The sequence below is a fragment of the Myotis nattereri genome (genome assembly GCF_964212035.1).
Source record: "Myotis nattereri genome assembly, chromosome: 4".
NCBI classification, from domain to species: domain Eukaryota; kingdom Metazoa; phylum Chordata; class Mammalia; order Chiroptera; family Vespertilionidae; genus Myotis; species Myotis nattereri.
The window spans coordinates 58,777,117-58,793,645 of record NC_138079.1 but is presented as its reverse complement, the minus strand read 5'-3'; the positions used below and the strand labels follow the sequence as shown (position 1 = coordinate 58,793,645).

Below are 16,529 nucleotides of genomic sequence, written 5' to 3'. Positions count from 1 at the left end.
CGACCTGTGGGGCGATCAGGAGGCCCCCGCTGGCACCTGCCTTGGCTGGCCTGGGGCCTGCAGGCTGGGGGCAGCTCCTGCGTTGAGCATAGGCCCGCTGGTGGTCAGTGAGCATCATAGCGACCAGTCGTTCCTCTGGTCATTCTGCCATTTGGTCAATTTGCATATTAGGCTTTTATTATATAGGACTAGAGGACTGATGCATGAAATTTGTGCAAGGGGCTCAGCCCTTGCAGCCACGGAGCCTTACCTTGGCCCTCAGAGCCCCGGCTTCATCCAGAAGGTCGTCTGGAAGGACATCTGGAAGGTCATTCGGCTTTCTGGTATAATTAGCATATTACACTTTTATTATTATAGATAGGCCAGTATTGTCCTAAAGGCTAATGCGTACCATTGCGCACTGGCCAGACAGGCTACTTGAATGTAAACAGGTCATGTTTACTCATGGAAATGCTGCTGGCATCTTCCTAGGTCAGTGATGGCGAACCTCTTGAGCTCGGCATGTCAGCATTTTGAAAAACCGTAACTTAACTCTAGTGCCATGTCACATATAGAAATTTTTTGATATTTGCAACCATAGTAAAACAAAGACTTATATTTTTGATATTTATTTTATATATTTAAATGCCATTTAACAAAGAAAAATCAACCAAAAAAATGGTCATAGGTTCGCCATCACTGTCCTAGGTTGAAACAATTTCAGCTTCAGTTTTAAGGGAGGTTGTCAACTCCTTATAGCACTGTTGAAGATGTAATTAGCAGCTGTGATGATATTCTTCAGTGGCAAGTTAACTAGATATTAAAATGTTCAATATTAAGTAACAAAACCCAATAATAAACAAAGTATTTGAACAGTAAAATCAGCATTTTAAGAGTATATTCAGTGAATCTTGACAAATGTTTATAATCTTATAACCACTACTAAAAGTAAGATATGGAATACTTGATTCTCTCCAAAAGATTTACCAACAATGCTTTGCATTTAGTTCATTCTCCCCATTCCCAGTCCTTGGCAACTACTGATCTACTTTCAGTTTTCATAATTTTTCCTTTTCAAGAATATCATATGAATGGAGTCATAGAATAGGTAGCTTTCTGCGTCTGAATTCTCTGACTCAACTTCGAATACTTAAAAGATTCATATTGTTTCATGTTATCAGTAGTTCATTACTTTGTATTGCTAAGTACTATTCCATTGTATGGATGTACTTAGTTTATTCAGCTATTCACCAGTTAATAGGTTGTTTTCAGTTTTGGTGAATATAAATAAAGCTGCAATGAACATTTATACGCTGACATATATTTCCATTTATCTTGGATAAATGGAAAGGTGGTAATATAAAGAACTTGCACAACTCAACATTAAGAAAACAAGCAACCCAATAAATACTGGGCAAAAAATGTGAATAAGCATTTTAGCAAGGAAGATATACAAAATGTGAGCACATAAAATTAGTACATGTAAAGATGTTCAACATCTTTACAGGAGGCTCCAGCCAGGAGGCTCAATTGGTTGGAGCATCGTCCATACACCAAAAATGGTTGCGGGTTTGATATCCAATGAGAGCACATACCTAGGTTGCAGTTTCAATCTCCGGTCCAGGCATGTACAGGAGGCAACTAATCAATGTTTTTCTCTCACATCAATATTTCTCTCTCTCCCTCTTCCCCCTCCTCTCTCTCTAAAATCAATAAACATATCTTCAGATGAAGATTAAAAAAATGAAATTCAATATCATTAGTCATTAAGGAAATGCAAATTGAAACTACAGGATATTACTATACAGCTACTAGAGTAACTAAAATAAGCATGGCCAAATACTAATATGAATACGGAACAACTGAAACTTTCATATGTTGCTGGAGGGAATGCAAAATGGTAGAGCTACTTTGAAAAACAGTTTGACACTTTCTTATAAAATTAAATGTACACTCTCCCAGTCAATTTTCCTATAATTAGTTTAAGCAAATGGCTCCACCTAGTGTATATATGGAAAGAAATGCCTGTAAAATCTAAATTTACAATTAATTTAGAAGATTTGCAGCATGTCTATTTTTAACCTATTTTTTTAGACATTCATATTTTATTTTGAATTTTATTTCTGTGTGGTAGTTTATGACCCCAAGGTTTTAAAAAATCCCAAAGAATAATCAAATGTATAAAATAAAATCTTTCCACATACTTTTTCTTTTTAAAAAAATATGGCATGGCCTCACTGGCGTGGCTCAGTGGTCAAGTGTTGACCTATGAACCAGGAGATCACGTTTCAATTCCTGGTTAGGGCATATGACTGGGTTGTAGGCTGGATCCCCAGTGTGGGGCATGCAATGATTCTCTCTCATCATTGATGTTTCTATCTTTCTCTCTCTCCCATCCTCTCTGAAATCAATTAAAAATATTTTAAAAATATAGCACAAATATATATATATTATTGTGGTAAAATATATAGAACATAAAATGTACCATTTGGGCCATTTTTAAGTGTACAGTCCAGTAACATTGAGTGCATTCACATTGTTGTGTAACCATCGCCACTATCCATCTCCAGAACTTTTCATCATTTCAAGCTAAACCTGTAACCATTAAAAATTAACCCCCCAGGCCCTAATTACCTCTGTTCTACTTTCTATCTCTATGAATCTGAAGAATTATATTTTTTCCAGATTTATTGAGATATAATTAACATATAATATTATGTAAGTTTAAGGTGTAAATGTGTTGATTTATATACTTATATATTGCAAAATAATTACCATCGTAACATTAGCTAACAGTGGTTCTCAACCTGTGGGTCGCAACCATTGGAAAACACGTATAGCATACCAGATATTTACATTACGATTCATAACAGTAGCAAAATTACAGTTATGAAGTAGCAACGAAAATAATTTTATGGTTGGGGGTCACCACAACATGAAGAACTGTATTAAAGGGTCGCGGCATTAGGAAGGTTGAGAACCACTGATTCATCACATCATAGAACCACTTCTTTCTTGTACCACATACTGTTTTCTTAATAGAAGAAAGAGTAGGGGAGGAAAATGCTATCTAATTTTGGGTAAATCCCAAACATAGAATAATTAAAGGAAAACAAGCTTGTTTGCTAAAGGAAAACTGATAACTTGGAATAAAGTATTAAGCAAACAAGAAACTCCTATGCTTCTACATTAAAGAAATTCATTTTTAATGTGAGTAGCAGTATTAGTATATAAAATTACTAGATAGGGCAGTGATGGCGAACCTTTTGAGCTCGGCATGTCAGCATTTTGAAAAACCCTAACTTAACTCTGGTGCCATGTCACATAAAGAAATTTTTTGATATTTGCAACCATAGTAAAACAAAGACTTATATTTTTCATATTTATTTTATATATTTAAATGCTATTTAACAAAGAAAAATCAACCAAAAAAATGAGTTCGCGTGTCACCTCTGACACACGTGTCATAGGTTCGCCATCACTGATATAGGGAGATGGTTGTGCTGAGCCGGCATGGCCATGGGTGAACCTGAGAGGGGGTGGTGAAGGATTTAGAAAAGACAGACAAGAGAATAAAGCTGGGTCTGGGTGGGACGCTGCTCTCTGATGGAGAGACAGCGCCACAGCATGTAAGCTGTCTCTTTATTTTATAGCCAGATTCCAGGAGGCAAAGTAAGGGTGTGGTTACAACATTCTTGCAGGTTTCGAATCTACTCAATTACATGCACCTGATCAAGCTTTGTTTACTTGCTGCACCTCCCGCAGCCCATATCACTCAGCCACATGGGGCTACAGGTTTAGACCATAAGGTCAAACTTACAACTGTAGCCTTGGGCTATAATTGTGCTTGGACTTGCACGTGGTTTTGCCAGGAGAGGATCGTGTCCTCTCATTAGTCCCAGGCTTGAACCTGTCCAAACACTGTAGCCTCTTTGCACAGATGGTTATACAGTTCTCGGTTTTACTAGATTATTCATTAATGTTTTTCATTTATCCTTTAAGTTTTAATTCAGAATTTAACATGTGCCAGGCATAATACTAGGCCCACCAGATACAAAGATAAATATAAGGCATAGTTCCTATTTTCTAGAAGTTCATGTATTCTGAGTCTGAAAGTAACAACACATAAAAATAAAACAACAAATTAAATCAAAATCACAAAAAATAAAACCACATTCTAAAACAGTGGTTTAATTGTAGATACATGGATTCTCAAAAGTACTTACTGCTCTAGCCTGTTTGGCTCAGTGGATAGAGCATTGGCCTGTGGACTGAAGGATCCCGGTTCGATTCTGGTCAAGGGCACATGCCTGGATTGTGGGCTCAATCCCCAGTAGGGGTGTACAGGAGGCAGCCAGTCAATGATTCTCTCTCATCATTGATGTTTCTCTCTCTCTCTCCCTCTCCCCTCCTCTCTAAAACAAATAAAAATATGCATATTTTTTAAAAAGTACTTAACATAAGAAGCTAAATGTAATTTGAGTGTAAAACATGTTTTTTAAAAATGTTTTTAAAGGCATTAAATTTTTCTAAACTAGCAATCTTAAGAACTAGAAATATATTACTTTAAGTACTTTAAAAAACCCACCTAATGAAAACTTCTTCAATTCACTGAATAAAGAATATTTTTCTTAAATGGCCAGATGCATTCAATTACACATATAAGATAGAAATATATGGATAGTAGAAAACATCAGTGAGTTCGTTCAGAATGCTATGTTTTTATGTTTGTGCAATTAAAAGTACATTTTAGATGGCATTTATCTTTTAAAAAATCAATACATTTATTATTCTACTAGAGACCCAATGTATGAAATTCATGCAAGAGTAGGCCTTCCTTCCCCTGGCTGCGGGCACTGGCTTCCCTCTGGTACCCAGGACCCAGCTTTCCTCCCAGCCCCAGCTTCATCCAGAAGGTCGTCAGGAAGGACACCTGGTCTAATTAGCATAATATGCTTTTATTATTATAAATATTCTATGCCAAAGATTTTAAAAATATCTAATAGGTTTTATAAATTGGATTAAATACTTTCTAATAGAAATAGACACAAAATTCCCTCGTATTAATACAGGACCTCAGAGAGAAACAATAGTGTAAGCCTCTGGAATGCCATTCTTGCCTTTGGGCATGCTCTCATCAGTGGCCAGCTATTCTATTGTTTTTCTAAGACTTGCTGCAACCAGGACCTATTTTTATTCTCAGTTTAATGTTGGTCATCCCAGATGGTTGGAGAGCTTCATGCTTCTTATGTCTCCTGTCAGCATGGGCGCCTGAAGGGCAGTACCAGCCACGATCATGATGGCATTCCCAGGCTGCGGCCATGAGAATTCAAGATGTTTCTCATCTTATTTAAGATGGATTGTTTAAATTATTGGCTATATTGCCTATGTTTAATTTTACAGACTATGCTAAGTACCTAAAGCATATTAAAAATATTAACTTTATTAAAGAATATTTCTTTTTTATAGTATGTCAATTTACATAATAAACTACTCAGTACAGTTTTGATTCAAGTCTTACAATAGCTTTAAAAATTATGCAATTCTAAGTTTTTAGGTAATAATTCTATAATCTGTTAATAGAAACTGTCCATGTGTATTAAGCTATAAATTACAGAAGATTTTAACCATAAATGTTTACCCTATTTTATATACGAATTTGTGTCCATTTTGTGGTAAAAATACTCTATGGAAACAATGAACAGATTCTAATAGGCTGTAGACCCAACCTGTGTGGCTACATTGGTTATTTCTGTTCTTAGGACTGTGGCTTAGATGTGGCTATATCCTGTTTTAACTCTTCTAATGGAAAGGAGTTTGTAACCTAATGAATTTAGGTTTTACAAATTTTCTCCCCCAAAGGAAATCAGTGTATATTTCATTACAACCCCCTTACAACATTCTGGTGATGTAAGAGGCAAAACTTGCTTTCCACAACTGAAAAATGGGGAAACGCATGTCCGTTGAAGTTAAGTGGTTTAACAGAAGTCATTTAGAGGAACAGGTCTGACTCTCTTACCTCTATTTCCTTTCCACTCACTCAAACTGCATACTTAGCACAATATAGATCCATAGCAGTCTTTATTTTGTGTCTTTAGTCCCAGAGTTTCTGATTATTTAAATTCTGCAAGTCAATGTGCAATAAAGATGATGCTGTTTAAGAGACTGAGTTTTCTTCACCTATTTTATAAAGCAGTGTTTTGGAGGTAATCAACATTCTCCTAAAGTTTTAAATTTAAATTTATCTTGACACATATGAGTTTTCCTTTTGTTTATGTCTGCTTGGTCATTAAAATTATCATCTGCCTTTTCCTTACCAGTGACAGAAGAAAGGCATCATCCTAAATGGGTTTAGTAGGACAGTTCTGTATTTAACACATATGCAGTCGTTTTATGGGGGTTCTTAGTCTAATAGCTGAAAGTGCCTTTTAATAATTTCTCATTTTTTAAAATTTTATTGCAATGAATAACTGAGTGACTACTACTTCAAAACTATTTAAATATTATAAGTGTGACATTGTGATTAAATTTGGTCCATTATATTCCAGAACTTAAAATACAGGCATACCTAGGATATAATACTATGTGTTCAGTTTCAGACCACTACAATAAAGGGAATATCACAATAAAGTGAGTCACATGAACTTTTTGGTCTCCTGGTGCATATAAAATTTATTTTTGCCCTCTACAGTACTCTATTAAGTATACAATAGCATTATGTCTTAAAGTGTACATACCTTAATTTAAAAATACTTTATTGCTAAAAAATGCTAACCATCATTTGAGCATTCTATGAGTCATAATCTTTTTTTTGGTAGGTTTTGCCTTTGTAACATCAAAGATCACTGATCAGAGATCACCATCCTATATAATGAAGCGGTAATATGCAAATTGACCATCACACCCTTGCACAAGATGGCCACCCCCATGTGGTCACAAGATGGCCACCACAAGATGGCCAGCAGGGGAGGGCAGTTGGGAGGGACCAGGCTGACAGGAGAGGGCAGTTGGGGGCATTTGGGCTGGCAGGGGGGCAGTTAGGCGTTGATCAGGCTGGCAGGGGAGTGGTTAGGGCAGTGATGGCAAATCTTTTGAGCTCGGCGTGTCAGCATTTTGAAAAACCCTAACTTAACTCTGGCGCCGTGTCACATATAGAAATTTTTTGATATTTGCAACCATAGTAAAACAAAGATTTATATTTTTGATATTTATTTTATATATGTAAATGCCATTTAACAAAGAAAAATCAACCAAAAAAATGAGTTCGTGTGTCACCTCTGACATGTGTGTCATAGGTTCGCCATCACTGGGTTAGAGGGTGATCAGGCTGGCAGGCAGGTGAGCAGTTGGGAGCCAGCAGTCCCGGATTGTGAGAAGATGCCCAGATTGGAGAGGGTGCAGGCTGGGCTGAAGGACACCACGCGCCCCCCCCCCCCCCGAGTGCATGAATTTCGTGCACTGGACCTCTAGTAACAAATATAATAATAATAATGAAAAAAAGTTTGAAATATTGCATTACCAAAATGTGACACAGAGATACAAAGTGAACAAATGCTGTTGAAAAAAAAACGATGCCTACAGACTTTCTTGATGTAAGGTTGACATAAATCTTCAATTTGTAAAAAACACAATATCTGCAAAATGCAATAAAAAGAAGCACAGTAATAAAGTGTTATGTCTTTAACTTTAGATTTGTTCCCTCACTGTTTTTGACATTGATCTTGGTACTGCCCAAATATTGTTTCATGAAACATGAAGTCTTTGTGCCAAAATTCAACAAGAGTTTATGGGGTGCCAATGCATTTAAGTGATTGTCCTAAGAGCATGGGTGAAGTGCTAAGATTATTAAACAATTTGAATAACTTTATCTAGATACATGTAGTTCTGATTTGATTATTTTTATTTTTTTTTACGTTTTTTTAAAAATATATTTTATTGATTTTTTTTTACAGAGAGGAAGGGAGAGGAATAGAGAGTTAGAAACATCGATGAGAGAGAAATATCGATCAGCTGCCTCCTGCACACCCCCTACTGGGAATGTGCCCGCAACCAAGCTACATGCCCTTGACCAGAATCAAACCTGGGACATTTCAGTCCGCAGGCTGACGCTCTATCCACTGAGCCAAACCGGTTAGGGCTGATTTGATTATTTTTAAGCAAAATTGTTAATCAGTTCAATCAAAAAACCATTTAGTTCAAACTTACAATCAGGAAATTTCTGTCTCTTTTAAAAATGAATTAATGATTTGTCTGGCAATTGATAGGTTATTTTCAAGAAAGGAGCTAAGTTGGGTCTTGTGTGTAAGTGCAAACTCAATTGTCAGAACTCAAGGTCTCATTAATTCAATTAAATCAGAGGCATATACAGTGTTTTCTTTTCCTTAATGTTGTCTCTTTCTATCAGCTGTTGTTTATCTTTCCTTCGTGGATTGTGGATTTTAGTTTTTTATTGGACTAGCAGTGACCACCTGACTTTACAGATGATGCATTTGTGCAAAGAGCTCAGGTTCTAGGTGGTGAGTGCCACACAAAAATACAGTGACAAGTGGAAGATATGGAAGTTATATTTCAGAAACAGCTGGTTAAATTCTCCAAGGTATATTTTAATTTAAGGCATATTAAAAATATGTACTTGTTGTGGTTTTATTTTTGCTTTCGTCTGTAATATTCTGGGCAGTCCCCTCTTCCCCCCGCTCCCCTTTCATGATACCTACTTCACCTTTATCTCTTCTTTTTATCCCAGTAAGTCAGACCAAATTGAATATGTCAATGAATTCCAAAGTTTTAGTCTGTGTATCTCATCGCAATTTTCTATAGGTCCTTCTTAGCTGCTGTGCTACATAAAGACTTTTATTTTGATTTTTGCAGTAAAAAACAGAAAAAAAGCTACCTCAAAATTTATTCCCTTGAGGCACACTTTGCAGTATAATGAAAATTATAAAATGCAAAAGAACTTGGTAAAATCTCATATAATTCTCTTTTCCGTCCTAGTGAGGAACAGTAACCACTCCTGAAATTCATTTTGCTCCCATCAGCATACCTGTGACAAATTAAAGAGGACATATGCGAATCTTTAAGTTCCAGTTTGCTCAAATAATTCATTACAAGGCAAAATATTTTTTAGTTTAGGACATAATACCTAAACTATCTAAAATAGCTCATAGTGGCTGCTCAGTAAACATTCTTTTTTAAAACAAATTTTTATTGAGTTCAGCAAGGAAGGAAGAGAGAGAGAGAAACATCAATTATGAGAGAGGATCATTGACTGGCTACCTCCCCACTGGGGACCGAGCCCACAACCCGGGCATGTGCCCTGACCAGAATCAAATTGTGACCTCGGGTTCATAGGTCAGTGTTCAACCACTGGACTACACTGGCTGGGCTCAGTAAATATTCTTAATGATCTTGTTTTGAAAATGAGCTGGGCAGCCCCTGTTGGCCTGTTGTTTTCCTTGCCCAGGAGACACAGCCTGGCAAACTCAGGGCAGTTAATCAGAGTTTGCTGAGCCTTTTGTGCCCTTTCTTCTGGGAGATAATTCACATCCCATCTCTCCACAATGCTTACCAATGTAGTAAGGCATACATGCAGGAGGGCACACAACTGCAGTCAGGTAGGGAAGTTTTATCGGTGTCAGTCTGGCTGCATTTGTTCCCACTAGAGAACCCAGAAGGGGGAACGTGCCAGGTGGGGTACGTTCTTGTCCTTCTTCCTCAGGTTGGGTTTTAGGGAGCTTAAATTCCCCCCTGCTGCAACTGAGAGTAACTGGTTCCCTCCTCCCCTTCTCCCATGAGCATTATGCAGTTTTGAAGCAAAAGAAAACAAAACACTTTCAGAGACAGACGACAAAAACACTAAGATAGCAACTGGTTACTTTAAACAGAACAAAATAGGGCACCCCAAGGACATAATTAGGAACAACAGGAAACTCGTTAAACACTGAGGATAATATACATATTTTATTTATAATTCACAAAATTAAGGATATAAACGTTGTTCCTAAAACTTTTCCAAGATAGTTACCCTTTATTGATGAAGCTAAAAGATTACTGATGAATTTGCTGGAGAATTTGGTATCTCTACCATATTTAAGGATACAAATTGTATTAGGCGTCACTAAGTTCTAAGGGATAAAAGCACAAATCAAACTAGCTAAGGAAAATAAATACCAAATATTCACTGGCACACATTACTGGGATTGAAGAAATATGTCTCAGGTGTGCAAGATTTATAGTCTAATCAAATTCTTTCTGTCTACATTCCTGCTTCTACTTGTGTGTTGATTTCATTGTAGAGATAGTTTCTTTTTCTAAATCAGGGAAGAAGATTGCTGTTAGATTTACATCCTGCCGGGTAGAACCTTCCTGGGAGACATCTTAATATCTCTAGATCAGTTTCAGTGAAGATTCTTATGGCTCCTGTTTGAGTCATGTGACCAGCCCTGGGCCGGCCTTGGCCATGTGGCCACTCTGAAGTAGGGAAGGAGTGCTAGGTGAGATAGTCCAAACCAGATCACATGAGAGAAAACTGTGTAGCTACCACAGAAAAGAGAAAGAATACTAGACAGGCAAACCAACAAATGTTCCCTACTGCAGTGACATTCTTAATTGGGTATGGTGACAGAGATCATTTATGAGCACTGTTTTTTGTTGTGTTTTTTTTTTAATTTTTATTTTTTCAAAGAACTCAGAGGCCATGATGGTCTTCCAGGCCCAGGGACCCCAACATCCCAATGGTCACTCCATTCCAGTGGCCAGTCATGCACTAGTGATCATTTGCCCAGCCTTAGGTGGACGTTTCATCACACGTGGCCAGAGCAGCCCCAGTTAACCGAATAAGGGCTGGTCTCGGGCAAGCATCAAGCAGAAAAGGTGGAGGGAAGCCACCAAAGCCACTGCCCCTCTTGCCTAGAGCCAGGGGCAGCCACTCATCTTCAGGAGAGGGAGAGGGAGGATCCTGGCTGTAGCTTGTGGTCCCAGATGGCGGTGCCCCCAGGTCCGAGCCCACCTTGTCTCTAGCCAGAAGTTCCCTCTATCGCTGTTGCTGCTGACATCAACCAATCAGGAGAGTCAGGGATGCTGCAGGAACCCCCAGAAAGAAGCCAACCAGTCCAGCCCCCACAGTGTGGGCCCAGCTTGAGGGGCCCTGCTGGCTGCCCCATACCAAGCTATAAGCTGCTACCACATGGGCTACCCCACCCTCTTGACATCCACAAGCATAAGCACCCATGGCCCCTGGGGTTACCACCACCTCTAGCCCATCCCTCCGGGGGGTAAAAGCAGTCACTCCACTGGGCTGGTGCCACACACAGGATGCCCAGGCTGAGCTTGGGGAACATGGCAAGACCACGAGCGCAGCTGTAGCCACAGGAACTTCAAACACTACTGGGTGTTCTCCAGGCTCTTTAGGACACAAAAAAGAGACATCCGCTGACTCTATGTCTTAGACCAGCCCTCCATGCTCCCCAGCATGGGCCACACACACAGCTAGCTGAAGCTCCAGGCACAGACAGTGTCTTGGGCCAGGATGCACTCTGGGCAGCTCTGGAGACGTCCACAGTTGGTTGTGTTCATTTGTGTTACCTCAGTACGGGAGCCAACCAGGAGCCAGCTTTGATACAATTTCATATTCTCAACTGGCTGTGGCTCTGGGAATAAGGCCAGATCCTCAAGGATGCTGAGCTTGGCTCCAATCCGCACAGCTCTGTGGAGGCGTCCATCCTCTGTCCCCAGGTAGAGCACATCATACTCTCCCTGAGAGGCTGGCCACCCTGTGGGTAAAATAGATAGTACAGCTTAATTATTAATGCTTCTCCTGTTCATGTTCAAACTTCATTACATGTTAGGTAGTTCAAAAATAAAAACTGCCCTGCTGGGTGTGACTCAGGGGTTGAGTGTCGACCCAGGAGGTGGCAGGTTCTATTCTGTTTGGGGTACATGCCTGGCTTTCGGGCTTGATCCCCAGAGCGGGCCGTGCAGGAGGCAGCAAATCAATGATTCTCTCATCATTGATGTTTCTATCTCTCCCTCTCTCCCTCTCCCCCTCTCCCTTCCTCTCTAAATTCAATAACAAATACATTTTTTAAAATAATAACAAATAAAAACTACCTCAATGTGACCAATTAGACTTACAAATCTTATAGGCAAATGGCACTAAAGGAATGGTTTGACAATTGAAATCGTCTTGAGTGGCAGAAATGTATAATAAAGTTGTCATAACAGAAGTTTAATGATTCTGATTGGTGTTCACTGTAGAAAACAAAATGCTGACATGAAACTGATGTTAGCCGTCAGGTTGCACAAAATGAAGGTAATTCCTCAGAGCAGCAAGTCTCCTTTAAAATTTATTTGTGGCTAACTTAAATAAATAATTATTAAATAAAATCATTTTATTTTAAAAATGGATTTTTAAAGCCTATGGTTTTATCTGTATATTGATAGATCTGATTTATCTTCCAGGTATAAATGTTATAGCTTTAAGTATATAATATTTACTAAATACATTGAGCAAACCTTTTCAGAGAAGATTTGAAACCTAGGTCATCTCAATTAATACAGGAACCTCATAGCACTGTTATCTTTAAACTACATTTGAGGAAATCCGTGGAAACATTGTATAGAACTGATAAATAATGGAGTTAAAATAGATTAATGTCTACCTTCATGTTTTTAATCACTATAATATATTACCTCTCATTCAAAGATTCTTATTAAATGAATGGATTAATGATTACTGAGAATCAACCCTACTATTCTGCCATGGCTGCCTGAAAAAAAAGTTAAAATTAGAAAGAAACCAAAATGGATATTAGTTCACTTAAAAAGAAGACAGAGAAACCAGCCCTTTCATATTTTATGAATGTAATATTAATTAGTCAAAATCTTTAGGATAATGTGAGGCTATTTTTGTAGAGCAAGACACATGTTTCTTTTTTTATTTTTTTAATTCTTTATTGTTTAAAATATTACATATAGTATTACATATATCTCCTTTTCTCCCATTGATCTCTCCCCAGCCACTCCCACCCCACAGCACATGCCATCACCTCCCTAGTGTCTATGTCCATTAGTTATGCTTATATGCATGCATGCAAGTCCTTTGGTTGATCTCTTACCCCCACTCCCTGCCTTCCCTCTGTTTGATGCTTCTCTGTCTCTGGGTCTGTTTTTTTCATCTGTTTATGTTCATTATATTCCACACATGAGTGAGATTATGTGATATTTATCTTTTTCTGACTGGCTTATTTCACTTAGCATAATGTTCTCCATGTCCATCCATGTTGTTGCAAATGATGAGTTCTTTCTTTTTTACAGTAGTGTAGCATTTCATTGTGTAGATGTACCACCATTTTTTAATCCACTCATCTGCTGATGGGCACTTAGGCTGATTCCAAATCTTAGCTATTGCAAATTGTGCTGCTATGAACGTAAGGGTGCATATTTCCTTTCTGATTGGTGTCTCTAGTTTCTTGGGGTATATTCCTAGAAGTGGGATCACTGAGTCAAATAGAAGTTCCATTTTTTATTTTTTGATGAAACTCCATACTATCTTCCACAGTGGCTGCACCAATCTGCGTTCTCACCAGCAGTGCATGAAGGTTCCTTTTTCTCCACATCCTCTCTAGCACTTTCATTTGTTGATGATAGCCATTCTGACAGGTGTGACATTGTCATTTTGATTTGCATCTCTCAGATAATTAGTGACTTTGAGCGTGTTTTCACATATCTCGGTCCACTTCCGAAAAGTAAGACATGTTTCTGGGAGAAAGTTTTGATCTACTAGATCTACTAGAAGCATAGCGTTTGATTTAAACACACACACACACACACACACACACACACACACACACACACACACCACTCTAGTATGTGCTGTCAATTCAATATATACATTTAATATTTAATTTTTTTCTTGAGGCAAGAGTCAAATGTATGGTAACCTACATGAATTTCTTTTCTTTCACCAAATGTCACTTACTGCTTGTCCTTTGATATTTCAGGAACAATGCCATTTGACAGTGCTGCTGAATCAGTGTCTGCTTTGGTTGAATACTCAGCTGTTTTTATGAGGTGTGACACATAGCTACCTGACACCTGGCAATATGTGGTTATTTTTTCCTGAATGTCACTGACTTTCCAAACAAACACTTGAAATAGATTGACTAATAATAGATGAGAGTGGACGTAAAGAAGAGATAATGGATTAATGCAAAACAAAACAAAATAAAACAAAAACTATTAAGACTAATCATAGTCTCTGCAGAAGCAGAATTTTTGTCCAAAAGGTAATGAGCTTTAGACCTCAAATATCAGAATAGTCACCATATTTCAATATCCAGGAAAACCTTTTCATATGTTCATTTAAAAGCTATCTTTATGAAATTCCAACTCAATCTCAGTTAAAAGATCATTATTCATCCTAATTTGTTGGCTTCTCTCTAGATAATACTAGATGTTCCTATTTTTATCTGAGTTCTATAATTACCTTGTGAATCAGTCATTTAAATATATTATTCACTATCAAGAACTTTATTGCCTTTCCTTTATTTTTTAAATAAATTGCTCTATTTTTGATTCTTTATCTATAATGATAAAAGCATAATATGCTAATTAGACCAGATGTCCTTCCAGACGTCCTTCCAGACGAAGCCGCTGAGGCGGGGGCCAAGGCAGAGGGGGTCACTGTGGCAGGCAGGCAGGGGCCAAGGCAGCCACAGCAGTGGCAGGGGCCAAACCCCTTGCATGGATTTCATGTATCGAGCCTCTAGTATTATATATTTTGAGAGAAATTACAAATGAGTAGTAGCACAAGAAAAATTTTATTATACTTAAAGTTAGGTCCTTTTCCATCATCTTCTTAATATCAGGACTTTAGAATCATGCTATAAACCATTATCTTGTTAAAACTTCTCAACATTTAAGGTCTTTTCAATTTGTTCACTTCACAAAGATATGCAGAAATAAGAAAGACCCCTGGAGAATTGTCTTCCAATACTCAGGGCTCTTTTTCCACTAAGTTATTCAATGAATCCCTCATTATTTTGGTGAATTCACTCCACTGCAAAGATATATTAGGATTAGGATTAGCTGTCTGCAATTAGTGTTAGTATTAGCTATCTGCAATATGCTCACATACATATTCCCACATCAGTGCATTCACACTCCTTTCCCTATAGTGCCATGGATTTTTGAAGAGGACCTTAGCAATAGGTGATAATGCCAAGGATCCTGTTATGGGGGAGAGATCAACCAAAGGACTTCTATGCATGCATAAAAGCCTAACCAATGGCGAGATGCCAGAGGGGTGAGGGCATGAGTGTGGGAGGGTGGGGGGACAAGGACACATTGTAATACCTTAGTCAATAAAGAAAAAAAAAAGGATAGAATTTTATCCCTCCCTCCTCCCATTTCATATATTGAGGTCCTAATGCCTCAGACGTCAGAATATGACCTTATTTGCAAATAGAGTTGTTGCAGATGTAATTAGTTAACATATTAAGTGCTCTGTCAGTCACCGGTGACTGACACTATACATTCCGTCCCAAAGACAAAACAGATAATCCAATGAGACTGCAGCCATTATAAATATGGGAAATTTGGACACAGACGTGCACAAGGGGAGCACCATGTGAAAATGAAGCCAGAGATTGCTCTGAGGCTTCAACAGCCAAAGAAAGGCAAAGATGCCAGAAACCACCCGAAGTTAGGGGAGAGCCTAGGATAGATGCTCTCTCACAACCTTCAGACACCTTGGTGTTGAACTTCTAGTTTCAAAAACTGTGAGACAAACTATTTCTGTAGCTTTAGCCACTAAGTTTGTGGTATTTTTTAATAGCAGTTCTAGAAAACTAGCATAGACTCACACAGACTTTTAGAAGACCTGATGCTGCCATGCAGTAACACTTGAGGGGAATCTGAAAGCCATTCTACAATCTGAGCTCATATCAGCCCCCACGATTTAGGTGGTATGGGTGAATCCTCAAACCCAGCAAGGCTGTACCTAGAGCTCAACAGCAAAAAAAGAATATCACTAATCTCAAAGGGCATTTCTAATGCTAGGATTTTAGTGCTGAAGCAACTCTTCAGACCTGAACTATCAATATTACTGACATGCCTGTCCTGAATTCTGGACCAAGTTTTCTTTGCTCTCGGCAATTGGAAAACTCAGTCTGCCACAATTCTGCCTACATCTTCCTTTGGTCTACAGCACAGTTTCTAAGCCTTGCCTTGTCCTACCATCACCCCTATCTCAACAGTGAGAGATGTAGCCTGGGTTCTAGTGATCTGCACATGAGAAAGAATGAACATAGTAGAAAACTGACAAGGTGATAGCAGAGCTACCTTTTCCTTCACAAAAGAACAACAGTTACTAAAGCACGAGTTCATGTGTGATGTACCCTGTATGTCCAAGTTAAAGAACTTGAACAAGAAGTTCCCTGTCTCTAGAATAATAATAGCATCTTAAATCCAACTTTTTGTGTTATTTACCCCACGAGGTACTTTGCCTATGATTTTTAGTTGACCCTTATAATGACCACCACTCTCATCATCCA

General features: G+C 38.3%; 1 pseudogene across 1 annotated transcript in view; it reads right to left on the bottom strand.

The window, feature by feature from the left end:
* Positions 1 to 10,617: 10,617 nt before the first annotated feature.
* The window catches only part of LOC308518513 (semaphorin-4F-like), a 28,777-nt pseudogene continuing 22,865 nt past the window's right edge, over positions 10,618 to 16,529 (bottom strand). The window contains exons 2-3 of the transcript in view: positions 13,955 to 14,138; positions 10,618 to 11,747 (exon numbers count right to left, since the gene is read on the bottom strand). The product of the transcript in view is annotated as a semaphorin-4F-like (transcript). The remainder of the gene's footprint in view (positions 11,748 to 13,954; positions 14,139 to 16,529) is intronic.